This window comes from Pinus tabuliformis, chromosome Q (assembly GCF_031772625.1).
Source record: "Pinus tabuliformis cultivar Carrire ecotype Pingquan chromosome Q, CPIR1, whole genome shotgun sequence".
Taxonomy (NCBI): Eukaryota; Viridiplantae; Streptophyta; class Pinopsida; order Pinales; family Pinaceae; genus Pinus; species Pinus tabuliformis.
In genome coordinates, this window is record NC_142296.1 from 1381724992 (window position 1) to 1381735989 (window position 10998).

Here is a 10998-nt window from a genome sequence, read left to right on the forward strand (position 1 = left end):
ACATACCAACCATACCACTTATTGGAGCTTTATAACACAACTCATCACGATGTTTACATACATATACATATATACATATACAAAACTTCTTTTCCTCAACCAACAAACAAGGAAGGATACATAGATTTCATTTGATCATCCATCTCCCATGTAGCTTCATCGAGCCCAAAGTGCTTCCACTGTACTTTAACCTACTCGATTTCTCAATTTAGGAGCATGAACATATTTCTCTACAAAATGCACTAAGGTTATAGCTGGAATTATACTTCTAGTTCCACCTGCAATACAGACCAATCAATGACATGATCAACATCTTTCACATATCTTTTAAGCAGTGAAACATGGAAAAATTGTGGACTTTCACTATTAGAGGCAGTGCAAGTCTGTAGGCCACTAGTCCAATCCTCTCAAGAATCTCGAAAGTCCTGCAATACTAAGGTGCCAACTTTGCACATGACCCAACCCTCAATGAGTTGTTCTTGGGATTGATGCGCAATTACACTTTCTCCCCAACTCGAAACTCCTTAAACATCCTATGTTGATCTGTTTAACGTTTATGTCTATCTTATGATGCCTTTAGATTTTTTTTGATAGCATGCATTTCTTGTTCCATGTATGTCAACATGTCCATCCCTATAGATACCATGTTCACTGGATCACTCCAACTTATAGGAGTATTACAATTCCTCCCATAAAGCGCCTGAAATAGACTCATCCTTATTGACTCCTGATACCCATTATTGTAAGCAAACTCAACCACTGGAAGATACTCTTCTCAGTTCTGCTGCTGATCCATAACATACATCCTCAACATGTCCTCCAAAATCCTTTTGAACCTCTCTATCTGTCCATCTATCTACAGATGATAAGTTGTACTGAAGGCCAACTTTGTATCCAAACTTGTAAATAACTCTTTCCAAAACCTAGAAGTAAACTTGGCATCTTTTTCTGACACAATCTTCTTTGGTACACCATGCAACCTCACTATATCTTTGATGAAGACCTGTGCTACCTCATTAGCTGAATGAGTATACGTCACTGCAATGAAGTGAGCTACCTTAGTCAACCTATCCACCACAACCATGATAGAATCATGTTGTCTAGATGTCCTCAGAAAACCTGTGATGAAATCCATAGAAATGACCTCCCATTTCCACTCTAGAATTAGAATCAATTGTAATAGACCACATAGATGCTTGCACTATACCTTTACCTATTAAAAATCCAAACAACTAACCAAAAACTCTGCCACTTCCTTTATCAGGTTTAGATAATAGTATAACGTCTTCATTTTTGTTAATGTCTTGTAATAGCTCGAATTACCTGAATATGGATTAACATGAAATTGCCTCAAGATAAGCTTCTTGAGCTCACTGTTTTATGGCACATAGATATCATCCCTAAATATAAGAAACCATATGTTGTAACCTATACCTAAGCTCCCTATGCCTCTCATCCTGTTGTCCTGTCTAAAATATATAAAGTTGTAGATGTGTGCCTTAAGAACTCATGGCCACTATGTGATTTACCTGTACTCTTCTACTAAACGTATCTGCAACCCGATTCTCTTTACCCTTGATGTACCTAATATCAAATTCAAACTCACTGATCATCACCAACCATATAGCTTTCCTGGAATTCATATTCGATTGGCCAGACAAGTATTTCAACCCACTATGATCAGTCATCAAGATGGATTGCTTGTAAAGAAGATATTATCTCTACATCTTCAAAGCATGGATGATCGTTACCAAATCAAGATCATGAATCACATAGTTCTTCTCATGCTCATTTAGTTTCCTTGATTTGTAACCTACCACCTATCCCTCTTGCATCGGACTCCACCAAGTCCTCTTTTACAAGAATTTGTACACACCACGAACTCCTTTGGAATTGGAGAATTTGACAACAACTGTTTCAACTGCTCAAAACATGTTGCACATTCCGCTGTCTATTGAAATTTATTCCATTTTTTCTACAATGATGTGATAGAATATACAATAATGATAAGTTCCTAATGAACCTCTTTTAGTAGCCTTCTAACCCCATAAATGACCTTACCTCATCCACATTCCTAGGAGCTTCTCATTCCATGATAGCTCTTATCGTTTCCAGATCCACTGCAATACCTTCCTTAGAAACCACATGCCCCAAATAATGTACCTCTATCTAGAAGAAACTACATTTGCTAAGCTTGGCATACAACGGATGATCTCTTAACAACCTTAATATTTCTGCTAAGTGTTCGGAATGCTCTTCCTCATTCTTGCAATATATGAAGATGTCATCAATGAATACAATAACAAACTTATCCAAATAAGGACGAAAATCACTATTCATCAAACACATAGAAGCAGCTAGAGAATTAGTCAAAGCAAAAGGAACTACAACAAAGTCATAATTCCCATACCTGGTCTAGAAAGCAGTCTTGGAAATGTCCTCTTATTTGATGTGTAGTTGATGGTATCCTAATCTCAGATCAATCTTCTAGAACATTGTTTCTCCCTTCAACTGATCATACAGGTCATTGTTCCTTGATAACATATACCTATTCTTGATGGTTACATTGTTCAACTGCTTGTAATAAATGCATAGCCTAGGAGTACCATCCTTTTTCTACATAAACAACATTGGTGCACCCCAAGGTGACACAATTGGCCTGATGTATCCCTTTTCAAGCATTTCCTTCAACTGCAATTTCAATTCCACTAACTCTAGAGTGCTCATCCCGTAAGGTGCCTATGATGTTGGTGCTACCCCTAGTACCAACTTAATAGAAAATTCCACTTCTCTATGAGGCGGTAACTCTGACATATATGCTAGAAACACATCCTGAAACTAGTGTAAAATTGGGTACCTGTTCATGACCTCTGTATCCTCAACATCCTTAGCTTTATCACTATAGATATGCACTTCAAATAACACACACCCTTTCCTATGACTACACTTTTCTTACATAGCTACAACCATCCTAACCGATGTTTCCTTCTTCTTACCCTACAAGATTCTCTATTCTCCATTCTCATCCAAGCACCCAATAGCTTTCTCATAAAAATCCACCTTAATCCTATGAAGATACAACCAATCCATACCTAGAATCATACTGTATGATCCCAATGGAAGTACAATCAAATGAACTGATGTAGGCATACCATTCAACTCAAATGCACAAGCACTTACCCAATGATGAACTCCTTTTTTAGTACCTGTAGCCAACTATACCAACCAAGATTCTGCATGCACTTATTTCTCAAACCACATTTATCCACCAAGTCAGGGTTAACATAACTATAATTAGATCTATTGTCAATCAAAATAGGAACAACTTGATCACAAAGCTTTCCGTCCATCTCAATAGTAGATGTCTGATGATCTGGTTACCTATTATCCAAAGCTATATAAATCTGTGGAGTACTTTTCCCAACATACCCCACTATCTATGCTTTCTATGCATTGTAGAATTGAGGCCTATCACCTTTATTCTGCAGAAAATCATTCTTGAGATGCTCCTTGCCACATGTCCAACACTGCAACTATCTCCTACCATCACCTTTATTCTATTTCTCTCTAGGTTGAGGTCCACTAAACTTATTGTAAGGTACAACATTCTCATTCTCACCTGCATCCTAAGGTCTCGTTCTCTTTGGCTACCATTTACCTTTATTCTTGTCTTTCCCTTTATGACCTTGCTGAGACTCTGTCTTGCACTTTGATTTCTCATAACATTGCTTCAACTTACTAATGACTTCTTCAAGTGACTGAGGCTCATCATACTCAATCTGATCTTTAAATGCTAATGGTAATCCACTGACAAATCTTTGAACTTTGGCCTTCTCATCCTTAAGATACATCACATGCCTCAATAACTCCAAGAAAATAGTCATATTATCCTCATATATCATCAATCTCATATTTAGCTCATAGAATTCCTTGGCCTTACTGTCATACTACCAATCTAACAAATACTTCTTCCTGAAAAATCTCTTGAATTCATGCCAACTCAACTCCTCTGTCCTGATGTCTCTGATACGTTTCACATCTTCCCACCAAATGTTTATTTTGTGTTTAAGGCTACAAAGAGTTATTATAGGCTTCATGTTCTTTGTGTAATCATGCAACTTAATTTTTTTGTTCCAAGTAACCATAACTTTGCATCTTCCGGCTTCTTCAACACTCCATCGAATTTAGGTGGCTTGGATTTCTTGAACTCATCTGTAAAATAGCTCGTATCATTCCTCCTATAATGATCTAGGTGGATCTTCAGACACCATGGCATGGAAACACTCAAAAATAAAAGTGATAAAAATGATGCTAATATAGGACCAGAGGATAGATCTCGTCACCTTGATCGTGGAGGTGCGAATGGTTTGTCAATCCCAGTTTGGATGATGAAGTTATCGCTAAAAGAGTTGCCTTGGTTCCTTTGAAAAAAGGAGGTTTTTCTCATAAAATGGATTTTAAGCCTTTATAAGGCAAATCGCATCGGGAATCGTGCCAAGGGTGGACTTAAGGTAGGCCTTTGGAACCCTCGATCAGAGATCTCCAATTAATCAGGATCAGGGGTAGGCAATCAGTGATGATGGGACTTTAGAACCAATGGTTAGAAATTGCCAATATCGGTGATTGGAACAATCGACGATCGATGTCAGCATATGCCAATGTATCAACGAAGGACCCCGGGCTATAGCGCTTGCAATATGCGATGCCATCTCATCCATTGGATCAGAAACCAATCAACGACCATGATTAAATTGGCGATTGGAATGATCAGCGTCAACGATCATCGATCTACAATCTCGACTTGTGATATAGCGCAGACCCGATCGATTTATAGGTCCGGTTTTATAAAATTTGAAATCTGAACTTTCGGATTTTTCAATGTTTTCCAGTGTTTTTTGGGTTTTTGTATTATTGCTTTAAAATGATAAAAAGGCTATTTTTTAAAGGTTGTTGTGCCCGTCGATTGATCTATACAAATGTATTCTATTATTAAGCAATAGATCTCCTATTTTTATCCAGCCTTGTCCCAAACATGTTATAAAACACGATGGGTGACAGAGAGCCGAGGCTGGAGGAGGGAGAGAGAGCCTGCATGCCAGAGAGTGCCTGAGAGCCCGAGAGCCTGTGCTGAGTGCCAAAATCACCTCAATAAGGAGGTTGCGCCCGATGGAGAGTTGCAGCACGAGAGGACTAGATAGCCAGAGGTAGCTGACGGTGCCGCGTTCATTCAGAGAAGCTGGAAAACTTGCTAGACAGAGTGCCATAGAGCATGATCGAGGCAGCACGAGAAGTTAGTTAAAGCACTAGGAGGTCAGGTAGAACTGCAGTAATGTAGCCAGAGCATTGTAAAACACCAGATAACTCGAGAGCTACATTGCGGAGAAGTCTAGAATAGTCTTCTTTTTGAGCGATGCTATGAGATCAATGGTTCAACATTGTGATAGTTTGGAAAAGCTGCAGCGAGACTCATGTGAGGTAAAAAGTAGTTCTCCATCTTCATGTATGTTTCCTAATGATGATTTCGCTATGTTTGAAAATCATACCACAGGAATTGGCTCCAAATTGCTTAAGAGAATGGGGTATGAAGGAAAAGTCTTGGGCATTAATGGCCAAGGCATTGTCAATCCTATCCAAGTAGAGGAATTACGATGTCGAGCAGGACTTGGGTATGTCAGGAAAGAAGTTGGGGAATGCGCTGAGACAGTTAGCGAACCACCAACAACAAATGATGAGCAGCCCTCATTAGTTCTTTCCAAAACAAAAGAGAAGGTTAAAGATGTTGATTTCCTTTCGGTTTCATCTTCTCATAGTATGATGTCTGTTGGAGATTTGGATATCCCCATTACAGGGACAAACATGAGGCTCCTTACAAGGATGAGGCACGAGGAGAAAGAACTTGGTGCTAACAACCAAGGCATAACTCAGCCTTTGGAGGGTGTGCACGAACCTTGACTTGCAGGCTCGAGGTACACCAAAGGAGAGTGCTCAAAGGTGTTAGATCTGTCCAAGACTTTTTCAAGGAAAGAGAATGATGGAAAAACATCCCCATTATCCCATGGAAGTTTCCATTGTAGGGCGAGAGCGAAGGCAAGCTCTCATCGCCATATGGACATCAGAAACAACAAAGGAAGTTATAACCATTTTCGATCTTCGAATGTTCATTTTGATTATGATCATGTTGCTAATAATGAATGAAGGTCAAGGCATCAAAAAACATGTACTTTTTGTGGTTTACCTAACCATACCTTTTCTAAGTGTTGGAAAAGAATGGCAGCACTCATGAGGTGTGAAAGACCCTCTCAATAGCATGAGAAGAAACAGGTTAAGCAGGTATGGAGGAAGAAAGCCTACTGCAGTCATTGCGACAAAAATGGCCATCAAAGAGCCACTTGCTGGAAGCTCCATCCAGAGCAGCACCTTAAAGACAAAGCATCGGTGCGTGAACCAGGAAGAGCAGTTGTTCGACAAGCAAAACCACCTCAAGGAGGTGACCCATTCACATTGATCAGTGAGAAATGGTTTCTAGACATGTTGTCATTTCATGGTCATTCTTTTGTAAATCATTTGTTGCATTTTAAAGTGTGAAAGTGATGATGTATTTCCATCACTTGGTTAGCAACAATGATGTGTGGTCATGTTTTGAGTCGTATTTTGAGTTGTATGTTAAAACTCTAAAAGTGATGTTATGTTTTTGTCACTTGTCAAAACAATAGTTTCTGGCCTTATGTATGTAAATCATGTGTTGCAGTGATGATGTGTTTCCCATCACCTTTTGAAGCAACAATGATAGGTGGGCCTTGTTGTCATATCTGGAGTATTACGTCCATCTTATTGTAAACTTGACCACCGAGTATGAGTTATAAACTCATGGCAAGTATGGGACGTTGGGTCTTTAGTTTGGTCATGTCATTCAAAGCATGTAATTTGCAAGCAATGTACTACAGGTTGAAGAAGTAGCAGGTGTTAGCTTGTCGCTTAAGGCTCCAAAGAACAAAGGTGAAGGAGATTGAAGCAAGACCTTTTCAGGACATTTGTGATACAGACAGGGTACAAAGAGAGATGCGGATTACTTTTTATGATTTTGGAGGACCAAAAGCTCCTCAGTGGGGAGGATTGATCCAAGTGGATCTTCAGACACCATGGCATGGAAACACTCGAAAATCAAAGTGATCAAAATGATGTCAATATAGGACTAGAGCATAGATCTCGTCATCCTGATCGTGGAGGTGCGAACGGTTCGTCAATTCGAGTCCAGATGATGAAGTTATCACGAAAAGAGTTGCCTTGGTTCCTTTGAAAAAAGGAGGTTTTTCTCATAAAAATAGATTTTAAGCCTTTATAAGGAAAATTGCATCGAGAATCATGCCAAGGGTGGACTTAAGGCGGGCCTTTGGAACCCCCTATCAGTGATCTCTGATTAATCAGGATCGGGGGCACACAATTGATGATGATGGGACCTTAGAACCAGCGATTAGCGATCGCCGATATCGGCGATCGGCGTCAGCATATGCCAATGTATCGGTGAAGGACCCCGGGCCGTAGCGATTGCGATATGCGATGCGATCTCAGCTATCAGATCGGAAACCAGTCAATGGCCATGATTAAATTGACGATCAGAAATATCAACATTAACGATCGGTGATCAGCGATCTGCGATCTCGACTTGCGATATAGCGCAGACCCGATCGATTTATAGGTCTGATTTTATAAAATTTGAAATCCAAACTTTCGTGTTTTTCAATGTTTTCTAGTGTTTTTAAAGTTTTTGTATTATCGCTTTAAAAGGATAAAAAGGTTATTTTTTAAAGGTTGTTGTGCCCGTTGGTTGATCTATACAAACAACTTCTATTCTTAAGCAACAGACCTCCGATTTTTATGCGGCCTTGTCCCAAACGTGTTATAAAACACAATGGGTGACAGAGAGTCGAGGTTGGAGGAGAGAGAGAGAGCATGCATGCCAGAGAGTGCCTGAGAGCCTGAGAGCCTGTCCTGAGTGCCAAGATCACCTCAATAAGGAGGTTGCACCCAATGGAGAGCCACAACACGAGAGGACCAGATAGCCAAAGGTAGCTAGATGGTGCCGCATTCATTCAGAGAAGCTGGAAAGCTTGCCAGCCAGAGCGTCGCAGAGCCTGAGTGCCACAGAGCATGATTGAGGCAGCGCGAGAAGGCAGTCAAAGCACTAGGAGGTTAGGCAGAGCCGCAAAGTTGCAGTAATGTAGCCAGAGCGCTGTAAAACACTAGATAGCCTGAAAGCTACATTGCGGAGAAGTCCAGAACAATCTTCTTTTTTAGCGATGCTGTGAGATCAATGGTTCAGCATTATGACAGTTTTTGTTTTAGATGCCCCACTTCTTCATATGGCCATTCGTAGTAAGCCCGTGACAGATTGGTATCGGGCTGTGCCTACACATTGATAATGTGAACAATTTATTCACCGTGGATTGTCTTATGAAAATCCACTTCTTCATCCACCTCTTTAGATGGCCCATGGTGTGAGGTATATGATTATTGTTCATGTACTTCTTCTCTTACATTACGTTGCATGGATCCTTGATTGATATTGAGGTAGGGTCTTATTTATTCCATGTTGTCATGATTCCTTGTTGATTTGATGTGGAATCTTCTTCATGATGTACTTGCTGTCATAACTCATCATGTTATTCTTTAAGATCCCTTGTTGTATGTTTCTAGGATACTCTTGTTTTCGTCATGCATGTGTTTTTCTTTGACATCCCTTTTGTGCCATGTTGGCGAGATGCACACCATGCTTGTTTTTGTATCATACTGATAGGAGTCTTTTGATTGAGAGTTCCAAGTTGTGGGATATCTCTTAGAGCCACTCTTGCATGAAGGCATTATTCCTTGTATGATCGAGACATAATCTCTGTGTACATCATCTTTATTGACAGCACATAATGCAGCAGCCTACACCATCTTGACACTGGGGCTCGGAGACGTAGTCCCTCCTGGACGAACTCTGTTATCAACAGCTTTTGTTTTCATGTGTTGATGATTGTTATGTTCCTTTTCTTTACAGTCTGTAGCTGTATTTGTTAATGTTTTTTTAAAATGAAATTTTAACACGTCATGAAAGTAAAAGGTACTTCTTCACACTCGGACCTGGATCATATAAGGATGATAATGATGATGGCCATGACACCTTTCAGAACCAGAACTTTGCCTCTTTTCCTTTGCCATTTCCATTTCAAAGCCTTTGTCGCATGGAAAATTTTAGGGGCTAATCTTCGCCCAGTGGGCTAATTTTCCATGATTTTTCCAAAAAAATATTCGCCAATTTCCAATTTTTATAAAAGACGATTCGCCCAAATTTTAGAATATAAAATTATTTTACCTAAAAAATCGCCAACATTATATAGAGACTATATATAAATCATTAAAAATTAGAATAATTTTACAAATATATCAATAAACATTTTATAATTTGTATATTAGGATTAGTGAGATTCTCCAATGTTTTTAAACTTCAATAAAATTTTCCATCCTTAAAATTTTCCTTGCTTTCTCGTTTCCTTTATCAATTTCCCTTGAGCTATAATAAACCAAAATGAACACCCACTAGGATGTTTTTTTCCCAGCATTCAACTTGGAATACATGTCCCATGACCTTGTTCTTATTTTTCCTTTATTAATTTTATTCATGGACTTTTAACCCAGGGTTGTTACACTTTTAGCGACAAAGTCCTAGACAACATGGCAAGAAATGAAGCTTAATATTTCATAGATGGATTCTCTGGTTACCACCAATTCCATATTGTAGAGGAGGACAAGAAGAAAACCACATTCATGACTGAATGGGGATCATATGCCTACCATGCCATGCCTTTTGGACTCAAGAATGCGTCAACAGTATTCTCAAGGATTGTAATCGTTACCTCTCGGGACTATATTCACATATCTATTGAGGTTTACATGGATTTTTGGACCAACTACACTTTATTGAAAAGACATTCTAGCTTACTCCGAGTGATGTTTGACTGCTATAGACAACTGCAAATCTCTTTAAACTTGAAAAAGTGCATATATGTCATCCCTTTCAGAACACTTCTGGGGAATATAGTCTGTAAAGAGGGAGTATGTGTTGATACCACTAAGGTTGCAGTAATCCTGAATATGCCCCTTATAACAAATGTTAAACAGCTGAGATGCACCCTTGGCCACACAGGATATTACTGCAAGTTCTTCTGCAACTATGCCTCAATCACTGCACCACTAGAAAAGCTATTGAAGAAATCTGAAAGGTTTACATGGTCCCATGAGTGTGAATTTTCTTTCCATGTGCTAAAGAAAAAGTTGGTAAGAGCATCAATTATGGTTTATACAAACTGGAACAAGAAATTTCATGTCCATATCTACGCATCGGGAATCACCTTGGGAGCTGTTTTGACTCAGCCTAGAGATGGAAACCTTGATCAATTGATTTATTTTTCTAGAAGAAAATTATCCATGGCAGAAAGGAACTATATCACAACTAAATGTGAAGCAATTGCAATGATGTACTTGCTACAAAAATTTAGGCACTATCTTTTGGGGGGGCGTTCAAGTTCTTTATTGATCATTCTACCCTGAAGTACCTAGTGAACAAGCTTATACTTGAAGGAAGGATTTGTAGATGGATTCTGCTATTCCAGGAGTTCACATTTGAAGTAATCGTCAAGCCATGAAGACTAAACGTGGGTCATGATCATATTACTTGGCTAGAGTTGGGTGAAGTCGGGGGGTTAGTAGATGATCAATTTCTAAATGTTGACTTGTTCTGAGTTGAGTCCATACCAGACTAATTGAAATACATTTCATTATTCTTAGCCATAGAAAAATGTTTGGAGGAGTACATGGTGACACAGCAAAGGGACATGGTGGTTTGAGCTACATATTACCAGTTGATTGTAGGACAATTATACAAGATGGTCCTTGACGAAATATTGTGATGGTGTGTTCTTGATCATGAGAAATAGGATGTATTATGGGAATGCCATT